This window comes from Enhydra lutris, unplaced genomic scaffold, assembly GCF_002288905.1.
Source record: "Enhydra lutris kenyoni isolate GAN:26980312 unplaced genomic scaffold, ASM228890v2 scaffoldscaffold12, whole genome shotgun sequence".
In the NCBI taxonomy this organism is placed as follows: domain Eukaryota; kingdom Metazoa; phylum Chordata; class Mammalia; order Carnivora; family Mustelidae; genus Enhydra; species Enhydra lutris.
In genome coordinates, this window is record NW_019154096.1 from 14,127,163 (window position 1) to 14,140,288 (window position 13,126).

Sequence of the window (13,126 nt, forward strand, 5' to 3'; positions counted from 1 at the left end):
TCTGTTATTTTCACTGACGGACTCTCAGCACTAGTCTTGCTCTTTTGGAAAGTCAAAGGAGGATAAATAGACAAGAAATGAAAACAAAAAAAAGAAAAAAAGCAAACAAAAAACCAGCACTTGAGCACTGAACCTAGAAGTATTGAGGATTTTTTTTTTCCTCAAACCCACTGTTCCAGGAGATTTAGTCTGACTTAGTAGCTGCAAAACAGCTTTTCACTAGTTGTCTTCTCCAGCATCAAACTTGAATTTTGTATTTTCTAATTTCAAATATGATTACAAAGATGTTATATGGTCTCTGTAGAAAAATCTTATATCTATTGATAAACAAAAGTGAAATAAAATGAAAAAAAAAAGCAATCAACTTGGACAACCCATGGGATTAATCACCATTCTTACTGAACTTACCTCACTGGATCAATGAAGATTCAATCAGATAAGTGAAATGATAGTCCTTCAAAAGGGTCCAGTTTAATACAGAATAGTAAGAGCTGCTCACCACTGAAAGCTTATTGTATACTAGACACTTTCTGACTGCTGTGTAGGTGTCCTCTTTACAAATCCAGACAGCTACTATTATTCCCATTATAGAGATAACAAATGTAAGCCACAGAAACGTTTAGTAACTCACTCAGGGTCAAACAACTAGTAAGAGGCAGAACCTGAATTTGAACACAGAAGACTGACTCCAGAGCCCATCCCCTAAACCAGGAGTTTGTAAATTACAGCCTGAATGCCAAATGTGGCCCTGCCCCTTGTTTTTGTAAACAAACTTTTGTTTATACACATGTCAATCATAATTTTAAAATTCAGGGATAATCTTGTTGATTATTGGTGGGTATATCCATGCTTTTCCAGTTCTTTATTTTTTTGAGGGAAAGGAAAGAGATGATAATGTCTAAGAATAGAGTATTTGTTAAATTTACTTAATATTTATTCTGATTCCAGAAAGCTATCACTCAAAGGATTTGAAGAAGGAAAGTGTTCTAAGGAGAACAGAATATTAGTTCATTAAACAATGTATCTATCTAATTAGATAAGGCTATACTCTCAGATAGATTTTGATAATGTTATCTCTGGTAAGCACAGCTGGCTGTATTGTTGTCACAGTTCAAGACTCAATTAAAATACTGCCTTATATTTTGACGTAAAGTAAAACTGAAAATGCTACTACGTTTGGGATCCTGGTTTGGAAATCAAAAGTTGTGCGATGTACACATATTTTTGAATTGTAAATACCAGTTATTCTTGAAAACAAAACAAAACAAAACAAAAACAAAATTCTAAAGGCCAGCAATTAATCAACATCAAAATATGTTTATTAAGTGCCACTTCAAGAACTGTAAGTTAAGTAGAGAAAGTCAATTATCATATGGTTTCACTTATTTGTGGAACATAAGGAATAGCATGGAGGACATTAGGAGAAGCAACGGAAAAATGAAGAGGAGGAATCAGAGGAGGAGATGAGCAATAAAAGACTATGGACTCCAAGAAACAAACTGAGGGTTTTAGAAGGGAAGGGGGTGGCATATGGTTTAGCCCAGTGATGGGTATTAAGGAGGACTCATATTGCATGGAGTACTGGGTGTTATATGCAAACAATGAATCATGGAACACTACATCATTATGGTGACTAACATAATATAATAATAAAAAAAGAAACTAATAAAAAATGAAAAAAGAACTATAAAGTAGATATTAGAAAGATAATATCACTATTTTTAAGAAGCATACAATCTTGCTGTAAAAAAGAAATTTTTGTTTATTGTCTTCATGAACAGAGCTCCTTGTTAGTATGTATGCATTATTTAAAGCACATTTTTCCAGGTTATTCCATTCTATGGGGATTATGAGTCTTTCATTGCTTTTGAACTATTTTACAACACTAAGTTGAAGGTAACTGATAATGCTACAAAAGAATTCTTATCAACAAACCATAAGAGACTCTTAATCTCACAAAACAAACTGAGGATTGCCAGGGGAAGGGAGGTAGGGAGAAGTTGGTTGGGTTATAGGCATTGGGGAGGGTCTGTGCGATGGTGAGTGCTGTGAAGTGTGTAAACCTGGTGATTCACAGACCTGTACTCCTGGGGCTAATAATACATTATATGTTAAAAAAAATTTTTTTTAATTCAAGCATATATGGAAATTGAGAGAATATTATAATAAACATAATCTCTGTTGACTTAAAAAAAAAGAATTCTTGTCTATACACAGGCAAATAAATTCCATCTAGTGGAAATTCAAAGATTTCCCTCCTCCACTATGGAAGCAGCCAGTTGTATGTCCATTTACAAATTCATTTCAACCTTGCTGATCTATAATCATGTCTTTTGAACTGGTTATAACATCTTACCAGTTCTCTCATTTATTGCATGAGTTAAATAAAATCTTTGACATATGTTCACTTTATATTTGTTTAAAATTTATCCTTTAATGTGAACTTAAGCTATAGCATCTGTCATAGATACTAATCCTATCTTGGCTATTTACCAGCTGTGTAACATTAGGCAAAAATTTAACCTCTGTTAAAAATACCTGCCTCATTGAATTGTTGTGGGATTATGTGATGTGTCACTTCTATTCTGAAACTTAGATGCGTTCAGTTGTTTTTTTTTTTTTTTTTTTGAAGGATTTTCGGAACCAGTGTATGGAATGACTACCATGTGACAGCAATAAAGTAGACCTAATCAATCAATATCCAGGAAGTATAATGAAGGCAACTCTTTTTTTAACATACACTCTAGAGTTCTTTTGACTCCACTACCCAAATAGGTCAAATGTTTTCCAAAGCCATGTAAATGAAACAGGCTCATGACTTTCAAATTCTAGTTAGGTATATTTAATATGCAAAAGTTAATCAGTGAGTAATCTTTGCAATCATGTTTGTACAGGAAGACACCTGTAGTAGTCAACTCCATGCCTTTCCTCTCTAAATAAGTCTTCCGTAAGTTCTTCTTCTAAATGCAATTCTCATCTAGTGCATATTTACTATGAGTTTTTTAGTGGATTGAGAACACAGGCTATCCTCAAAAGATTAGTGATCCTTAGCCTTGATTCTAACTCAAATAATGAATATAATTAATTCCTTCTATAATTATACTTTGCCTTTTAAATTTAGAAATATAGAAACAAATCCCCCCTTTTCTTCCCAAAGCTGGAATAGATTATTCAATACTTTTTTAAGCAGTGAAAAGCCAGCTGATGAAATTGAACATATCACTGTATGGTATTACATGCCATTTATGTAAACAACTATTAATTCCAATCTGAGGTTCCTTTCAAAGTCTTTCAGAGATTAAGAAAATCTCTGGATTTTAGACTTATTACCAATCTTCTTAACTTCGGAACAAAGTTATTTCACCTGACCCACTTTCACATTCCCCACCCCTCTAGTCCATTCTATAATTACATACATATAAGCAGTATTTCCTGAATGAGAAACATAACAGTCTCAATAAGCTCTGTGTAAAAGTAACTTTGAAACACTGTATATAATATCCCTCTTGGAGATTCACAGATCATTAGATTACTGAAGATTCTGGGAAGGCCTATAGTAAAGAAATCTATTTAACTTTGTTAAATCCAGTATTTCCCAAATCCCAGACCTCATCTCACAGTATGTTCCTCTTCACTATCTTCTTCCTTCTACATTTGCCTTCTTTTATTCCAGAGTCTAAATAAATGCATTTTCCTGGTATACTCACACTGGATCTCAACTCTGGTTCACATTAGATTCCCAGTCTCTAGTGTAAAGAGCATCAACGGTCAGTATTTTGTTATAAAATACCCCACCCAGGTCATTCATATTCAGCCAGCATTTAGAACCACTGTCCATGGCTCTAAGCTCATGGAAGTAGAGTGTGCCATTGTGTTCACCAATAATAAAAGAAAATTTGTCAAATCAAGGGATAAATAAATGAATTACACATTTGTCAAATAAAGAATGAGTGAATTAATGCATTTGTCAAAGCGATAAATGACTGAAAAATAAATAGTGCTCTCTGGAAAACCTTGCCTTGGGGAAACATTTGCTGAGCAATCATACTGCTCAATACATGTTTGTAGGTCAGTAGAAGTGGTTCAGTTGGGCATTTCATGAGGAGTTCAAGCCTTTTAGGACTTCTTCCTGCTGAGTAGTTCTAGATTAAACTACAAAGATTTCAGTTCAAAGTCTAGGGCATGTCATGATCCTGGTCATACTCTGGGACAGATTTGCTGTCAGAGAAGATTGCAAGTGTTTTCTACGGCTACGGATGACCTCATTTTTTCAAGGGCTTCTGAACCACAGAGATTCATGTGAAAAACTCGTGCCCAGATTCCTTTTTCATTCATAATTCTTCTAGGGCCAGCTGAAACCTCACTACCACTGTGACTGCTTTCTTTGCTCATTACATTTCACACTACTCTCTAGGTCCTCTGCAAACCATTGCCCTTATTTGTCCATTTTTGCAAACCAGTGGCTCTGAGGGCCAGTGGTGTAGACTTTGGAATCAGATTGGTTTACAATCCTTCTGTTACCATGTTCTACCTGTCTAACTCTACGTAAATTACTCAACTTTTTCACATCTTGGTTTCTATATCCATAAAATGAGGATAATAAAAAGTGTTCTCACTTCATAGAGTTGTGAGGTTTAAATGAGGTCATAAATGTGAAGTATTTGGCACATGGTCAGCATGTAATTATTAGTAGCTATTACTATCTCTCTCTTTACATAGTTGTGATATTTTTATCTTGTTTGCTAGGTTTCGTAGATTTATATCTTAATGTGCCTTCTTGAATTATAAACTCATTGAAAACTCATGGAAAGCAATGTCTTGACACTGTACATTGCATATAGTTGATTTTTAAAATATAATTTTTGGTTATTACAGATGGCTCTTTGGTTTAGTATTCTCTTCTAATCCTCACATCCTTAAATGGATGGAACTTCTAGTATGTGAAGAAGGATTACCTAGGTCTTTACAACTGGACTCAAGGCAGAGACTCCCTGTTTGCCTCTGAAGTCTTATTCCTAGAGGAATGTCTCCCATCAAAAAATACCTGTAACCAAGACTTGAGGTTTAAGTTTACAACACAGGCCTACACTACCTGAAACATATGAGACAGCTAAGATAAGCATCTTGAGAGGTCAATGAGGTGTCAGATAACTCTTACAATAGCCAAGTAATCAGCATTGATAAGAAGCCTATTTAACTTCTGTATCTCCTAAATCATTATTCAAAAAACCCAGATTCTCTCTTCTTGCAATTCATCATGTTTCTTTCTCCACCCAATTTTGCAGAAGAGGGCATGCAACAATGGCAGAGAAGAATCACCTGTGGGACATTTAGAAAAAATACAAATGCCCAGATTTTATCCAAGACCAGTTAAATTTGAAGTTTAGAATTGGGGTTAGACATTAGTAAGCTACAAAACATTCACAGGTGAATGTAATGTGCAGGTAGGTAGGTTTGACAATCAGTAACAAGGAGATGCTTCTCTGAATAAGATTAACAGGCAGTGAACAAACTGTCAGAGCACAATATTGTGCTAAGTACTGTAGAGGATACAAAAAACAACCAAAAATTGTCTCTGTCTTCAAGGAGCTTTCAGCTATTCATTGGAGAAAGTTTTCACCCAGAACCTGATAAATAGCCAAAAGGCTACAAGTGGTGTGTGTATGAGGGAGTCAGAAACTAAACGCTGAGGTAAAATTTAGAGGTGAAAAGTAAATGAAGGTTGGAATGGCTAAAGTTTTCATGACAAAGAAGGGAGGTAACTGAAGATTTAGAGGGATATGAAATTTAGAAAGATCATCCATGACTTTTTCAAATGAACTTTGGGACATGTTTTTAGGAGTATAGTGGGCTACTTGAAATATTCCTATGTTTGCAGCCTAAATTTCCAAGATATCACAAAACCTTTGTAAATATAACTTATTATTTCTGCAGTTTCAATTCTCACCATAGCTCTTGAAGGGAATGCTATTGTTATTTTCAGCTAAGAAAATGACATCTCATAGAGGTAAGTGACAGCTTTAAAAAATAGTGGTATATCTGCAGGCACATATTAGACTTGAGGGAACAAGCAGGTAACCTCTGAGGAACTCATATTCAGGCCAGTTGTCAATGTTTCTCAGAAAAGTCAGTGCTCCTTTTGCCTTTTTGGTCTCTTTTCTAGGTCATACAGGAAAGACAACCTTCCCCATAAGTAGCTGGGCAAAGCTCTAGTAGCCTGATCCCTGCCTAGTGGCCTATAGCCTCCTTTGCATGTGACATTGAAATTAGTCCTTGACTACTTCTGTTCTTTCTGTAAGAACTAGTAATCTCATTTTCACTCATTTCAATAGTTTCTTTTCTATTGGACCTGACTGAGTTTTATACTGGGGAGAAAAAAAGCAATGAAATTAATGTACATTTTGCCTCCTTTCAAGAGTATCTTTTTTATACATGGAGTTTGAGGTATCTGGATTTTCATTTCTGAAAATCACACCTTTGTAACAGTTTAGTCAAAAGAAACTCATTAACTTTCCATAATAGAAAAGTTAGAAGTATCACATGCTTATTTGAAGCTAAAGTTTTATTCTAGCAGAGGACACTGTATACTGCATACTTGTTGGCTTAAGATCTTCTTTTGGGGGATATGACTGAACACTGACCCCAATTACTGACAATTTTTTGTGCTTCAGTGCTGCTGTTTCAGAACAAAAACTAATAACCCAAGCCTACAGAGAAGCTTTATAACTTCCCCAATGATTCTGTAGCTCATTTCTCCTTTCTCATGGTCACTGAATTGACTTTTCCTTGTTTGCACATGGCTCACAATTATAGTGAACTTCCAGAATCAGAAGACAGTCAGGTATCCAAGAAAGTACAGAACTTGAGGGGAAAATAAAAAAAATGTAAGCCTTTTCTATTCATAATATCCCAGCCTTCGTCTTTCACACTTGGAGAGCCTGTCACTATTTTCAGGTTGCTCTATCAGGTAGTTTTGATTTTGTGTTTTATGAGAACATATCAGTTGCTTCTATTAAAGGTAATGTGTAAATTGATTTAGTTTTCTATTTTGGGATATTTCTAAAACACAAATGGATTAGTTGTTTTTTTCAAGAGCTTTTTTGAGTTGGCCTTAAATCATGGCCATTAAAAATGAGTTAGCCTTGGGGCGCCTGGGTGGCTCAGTGGGTGAAAGCCTCTGCCTTCGGCTCAGGTCATGACCCCAGAGTCCTGGGATCAAGCTCCGCATGGGGCTCTCTTCTCAGCTGGAAGCCTGCTTCTCCTCCTCTCTGCCTGCCTCTCTGCTTACTTGTGATCTTTGTCCGTCAAATAAATAAATAAAATCTTAAAAAAAAATGAATTAGCCTCAAAAAAAAAAAAAAAAATCCATGGGTTATAGGATCCAGCACAGGAGTTAGGTAAATGGCAAAGGATAAGAGCTGTACAGTTTTCCTATTAGGAAGCGAGTTCAAACTGAAATAGGAGGCCCAAAATGGTGTTAGGAGAAAAATCTTTAGAAAACATAGAAATGAGAAATTATCTGAAAGGTTATATTTGTGAGCAATTTGGAAGTAGTAGTTGCCAGAGGACATAGAAAGACTTAAGTGTAAATACAGAGAAAACTGAATGACTTCTTTAAAACGATGCAATGAAAAACTCTAGGAAAAATAAAAATTATGTTCAGGGAAGGAAATAAAATTATGTGCATGACTTTGCCCAATTATATTTATATAGTGAAATAAAGTTAATCTTTAAAAATCTGGAGAATAAGTACCAGAAGAAACAGACATTTATAAGTAGTTGCCTTTGGAGAGCAGAGTTAATGTTGCTGATCTTGGGGGAACAGTTGTCTTTTTTAGTATAAGCTACTTAGCACTATTTTATTTTATATCTTTTTAATGCTTTTAATTTTTAAAATTTTTTTATTAACATATAATGTATTATTAGCCCCAGGGGTACAGGTCTGTGAATCGCCAGGTTTACACACTTCACAGCACTCACCATAGCACATACCCTCCCCAATGTCCATAACGCCCCCCCCCCCCGCAACCCTCAGTTTGTTTTGTGAGATTAAGAGTCTCTTATGGTTTGTCTCCCTCCCGATCACATCTCGTTTCATTTATTCTTTTTCTACTCCCCAAATCCCCCACGTTGCACTATTTAATTTTTAAAACTTTATACCTATATGGTTTTCATGAAAAATTAAATCTTTAAACATATAATTTATATTTCTAACCCTGTCTAGCATAAGTTATAAGCTTGGCATACTTTCTTCAATGTTCTGTGGAACAGTTCTAAAGAGGGGTTGGCTTTTTAAGCATAAGGATAAGGAAGATTTTGATGGGTTTGGTGGGCTGGTGGAAGAGCCATAGGATTGGAGTCCTGTCTGGAAGGCTCTGGTCAAATGTTTTCAATAACTTCTGTTAGCATTGATCCAGCCCTGATAAATCAGGACAGAAACTGTCATAAACTGCAGTGGATTGAGTTTTGTGTGTTGGATGGGATGCTGAGCTTCCCTTAACCATTATTGGCTATTGGCCCAAATGTAATTCTCACTTTCCTCTGGGCTGCCTGGGTGTGCATTGGACTTGTGTTTAAATCCTGGGTGTTTCAGAGCATCTTACTGGATCAAAGGCCTTTGGATGAATGTGAATACAAGAGGCTGAGAAACTAGAACATATGTCAAAAAAATGTATAAGGATTTACCTTGAACTCTTGTCTATAAGCAGAGATGCTTTATACTTTCCTATTTATACTACTTAGTTTTGTTTTGTTTTGTTTTTTTCAGTTTACAAAATAACACCCAAAGCAGGGTGGTAAATTTGGGTTAATGATTATATTTTTTTTTACTTGAATAAGTTTTAAAATCTTATATCAGCTGACTTTTATAACATGACTAATTATATGCATGCACCAATATTCTGTCATGCCTTAGTCATCCAAACATAACAAAAATGTTACTGAGATGGCAGCTGGTCATTGAAGTTGAGGTATGTGAGTTTTCATGATCTTAAATATGTAGAGTTGTTTACACACAGGTTAAGAATTAAGGGAGAGACACGTTGTAGTTTAGGCTCAGATTAAGAAAGAAAATTGTTATGTGTTTGGGGAAAGAAAGCATCTACTATGTACCCGGCACTTTACATATATTATTCCATTATTTTACAGCAGAGATACAGACTGGTCATGTGACTTCTCTAAAGACTTCTGACTAGTGAGCTGTGGGACTGAAATTTTAACCAAAGTTTTACTAGCAACAAAAAAGGTAAAAGCTTAAGCAATTTTTATCAGTACAAATCTGCTTGCAGAAAATCACTTGTAAAACTTTTAGTAAGTGGAAATTGTAGGGCTCCACTCGTAATCTACTGAATCAGAATTTCTGGGAGAGGTGCCAGGGAATGCCTTGTGACTTTTCTGTACCCCCAAATTTGAGAACCAGTGCTATGTTCTAATTGTTATTATGCCCAATTATTTTGTAGGATTCAATGTGTTATCCTACAATTAAATTCCTTTGAAGATTAGCCTTGTTTTATCACCTACTATTTCTCAATCCCTATGGATATGATCAGAATTTCTGAAAAGTCTATATGCAGAAAGTGTCCGAAGATTAAGTTTTAGGGGCGCCTAGGTGGCTCAGTTGGCTAAGCGTCTGACTCTTGATTTCAGCTCAAATCATGGTGCTGGGGTTGTGAGATCAAGCTCCACATTGGGCTCCATGTTGATCATGGAACCTGGTTAAGATTCTCTCTCCCTCCCTCTCTATCCCTCCCCACCCTCAAAAAGAAGAGGATGAAGAAGAAGAAGAAGAAGAAGAACAACAACAACAACAACAACAACAACAATGACAACAAGATTAAATTTTAGATTCAAATTGAGCCATGAAGAATTAGCATTTTCTTCTTAGACCGAGTTTGTGGAAGAGTCATAAAAAGCAATGGTGGAGTACAAAAAACAAGAGCTGAGAAATTTTCTGTGTGTGTTCATGGCAAACACCATGATTGTGGTGCATCTGTTTCCAAATGACTGATACTAGTTTTCACTGATTCATGCAGAGATTTCCACCCCTCAACCCATTCTAATAGATGGTTGGCTGTGCTGGTCCGTTATTCCCTTTCTCTTTTTTCTTTCTCGTTCTCTTTCTTTTGGCAATTTTTCTGCATAGTTTATGCATTGATTAGCTTAGTATTTGAGAATACTGAATAAATGTTCCAAGAATCCCTGGAAAAATTATTATCAGAAATTTAATAAGAAAATAAAAAGTACAGAAAAAAATTAAGTGTTATACAAAATTAAGGAAATGTAGGTAAGGGGGAAAATGGGAGAGTTTGTGTTGGTCCATTTTTTTCTTAAACCCTAATAAGTGGGCCATGCCCTAAATATAACAGAGCAGAAATGACAGGATGAAGAGATGAGGGCAGTTTATGTTCTTCCTACTCTATCCCTTTCTAAAAATGGAAACTTGTTAATGTATAAAGGTGGGAGATATAGATATTGGCACCAGAGTGTGGTTTTTATTTTATAATATTTCAGTATATTTTAAAATAGGAGAATATAAGGTCACCAGTTCAAACTGGGATATTGAATGGAGTTTACATTAAAGTCCTCTGAGTTTGAAACCCAGACAGTCAGGAGACACAAGTTCTGTCTCGGTTAGCCATGTTACCTCAAGCTGGCCACTCATTTCCTTTGACCTTCAACTCTTCCTCTGTAAAAGCAAGCCAGATATTGCTGAGGTCCTTTCGGACATTATGAGTCTGTCTGCATTTACAATTGTGCCACAATAGAGTCTGAAATTTTTCTTCAGGGTCTTAAAAGAATTTAAGTGAGGTTATTATAAGTTTGTTTCAATTGATAAAAATTACAATTGTACAGAAAGATACTTAAAGCGAACATGACAGCCTTTGTCTTTTGGATAATATATTCAGTTACTATGAGTCCAGTTAAGGTCCCTAGTCAGCATCTGCCTGTTTCTGAGACAGTTTTCAAGTTAGTTATTCTGCTGATAAAATAAAATGCTAATATTTAAGGTATAAAGTGGAAAGGAGAAAGTGGTAAACATTTGCATCCTGATCACCCTGAGGTGATATGTTCCCTGCATACTTTGTATTCCACTTATTTTTGAATAGCTTTACTGAGGTATAATTGTACAATAAACTGCACATTTTTAATTTACTTTTTAAAATTAACATATAATGTGTTATTTATTTCAGGGTTACAGGTCTGTGATTCATCAGTCTTACACAATTCACAGCACTCACTATATATAGCACATACCCTTCCCAATGTCTATCACCCAGCCACGCACCCTCCCATCACCCTCTCTCCAGAAGCCCTCAGTGTATTTCCCGAGATTAAGAGTCTCTTATGGTCTGTCTCCCTCTCTGGTTTCATCTTGTTTCATTTTTCCCTTCCTTCCCTATGATCCTCTGTCTTGTTTTTAAAGTATACCATCTTGTGAAATTTTGACATGACATATATCCATATGTCCAATATGATATATGAACTCATCACCACAATAAAGATGATGAACATGTACATACTCTCAAAAGACAACTTGTGCCTCTTTGTCACCTCTCCCTTTCATCTCTACCCACAACACCTTCTTGCTCATTTCCTTGGGAAGCAATGATCTGCTTTCTGTCACTATACATTAGTTTGCATTTCCTAGAATTTTATATAAATAGAATTATATAGTATATATTCAGTTTTGTCTGGTGTCTTTCAAGCTGAGGCATTATTTTGAGATTCATCCACATTGTTGCATGCATCAAGAGTTCATTCTTTTTACTGTTGAATAGTATTCCATTATATGGATATAATATATCTTGTTTATCCCTTCATCTACTGATGAACATTAAGTTGATATCAGTTTGGGGATGTTACAAATACAGCTGTTATGGACATCTTTATACAAGTCTTTATATGAACATATGCTTTTATTTCTCTTGGGTAAATAAATATCAAGGAGTAAAATGGCTGGGTCATAGGGCAAGTTTATGTTTAACTTTATAAAGAACTTCTAAACTGTTTTCCAAAGGGGTTGTTCCACTTAACTTTTCACCAGCAATGTGTAATCCCTTTATCATTATGAAATGATGTTAGCATGGCGTATTATAATGTTAGCATGGCATATCTTTTTGAACACTTTTAACTTATTTGTGTCTTCATATTTGAAGTAGTAGGTTTTTGTAGGCATCATATACTTCGGTCTTAATTTTTTATTTAACATGATAGGTAATCTTTGCCTTTTAATTTGGTTGTATAGATTTACACATCATATGATTACTAACATGGCAAGATTTAAATTAACCTCCTATTTGATTTCTCTGTATGATCTTTGTTCCCCATTTCCTGTCTTCTTTTGGATAAATTTTTTTTGTTTTGTTTTGTTTTTGGGTTTTTTTTGTTGTTAAATGCAACATACGAACTTTATTTAACAAAAGTAACAGGTAAAGTCAAATAGGCACTTATATTAAAGAGAAAAAACGACTAGAAATTTTATCTTAAACACCTTATAGTAACCTACTTGCCATTGCATTTAGCTGAGCTCTGTTGCTGTGAAGAATACAGCTCATGCACAGGTGTGGATCAACAATTTGTACATTTTTCAAGTATTCACTGAATACTACCCTTATATACACATATACATTAAATTTGAAAAAGACTTAATTGACGATCCCCAGGTAGACTTCATTTTTGTTGCTCTTTTGGAAGAGGTCGTCTAAAGAGAAGAATATGTGGTTCTGGTTCATGAATCATGTAGTGAACCCAGCCTAGACTCTGTTGGACGCCAAGTCTCCTTCACTCCTCTTCCGACATCACATGGGTTTTCTGGACTTGTTTGGAAAGTTCTCCGGGTAACATGACATGCCGGTACTTGTAGTGCTCGTGGAAGTACTTGTTTGAGTAGTAGATCTGCTTGTGGGCCATCCTGCGGGCGGGCGGGAGCGTCGGGGCTCGGAGTGGGCGCAGCGGGCCACACATCTGCCTCACGCCAAGGCAAGGAGTCGACTGCTTGGATAAATGTTTTTATGCCAGATTTTTTCTCCTTTGTTAGCTTATTAGCTGTAATTATTTCTTCTGTTATTTTAGGGGATGCTTTAAGATTTATATAGTATATATCTTTAACTTATCACAGTTTATCTTC

At 35.5% G+C, this 13,126-nt stretch overlaps 1 pseudogene; it reads right to left on the reverse strand.

Moving 5' to 3' along the window:
- Nucleotides 1-12,669: 12,669 nt before the first annotated feature.
- On the reverse strand, nt 12,670-12,909 carry LOC111144659 (annotated as a pseudogene).
- Between the last annotated feature and the right edge of the window lie 217 nt (nt 12,910-13,126).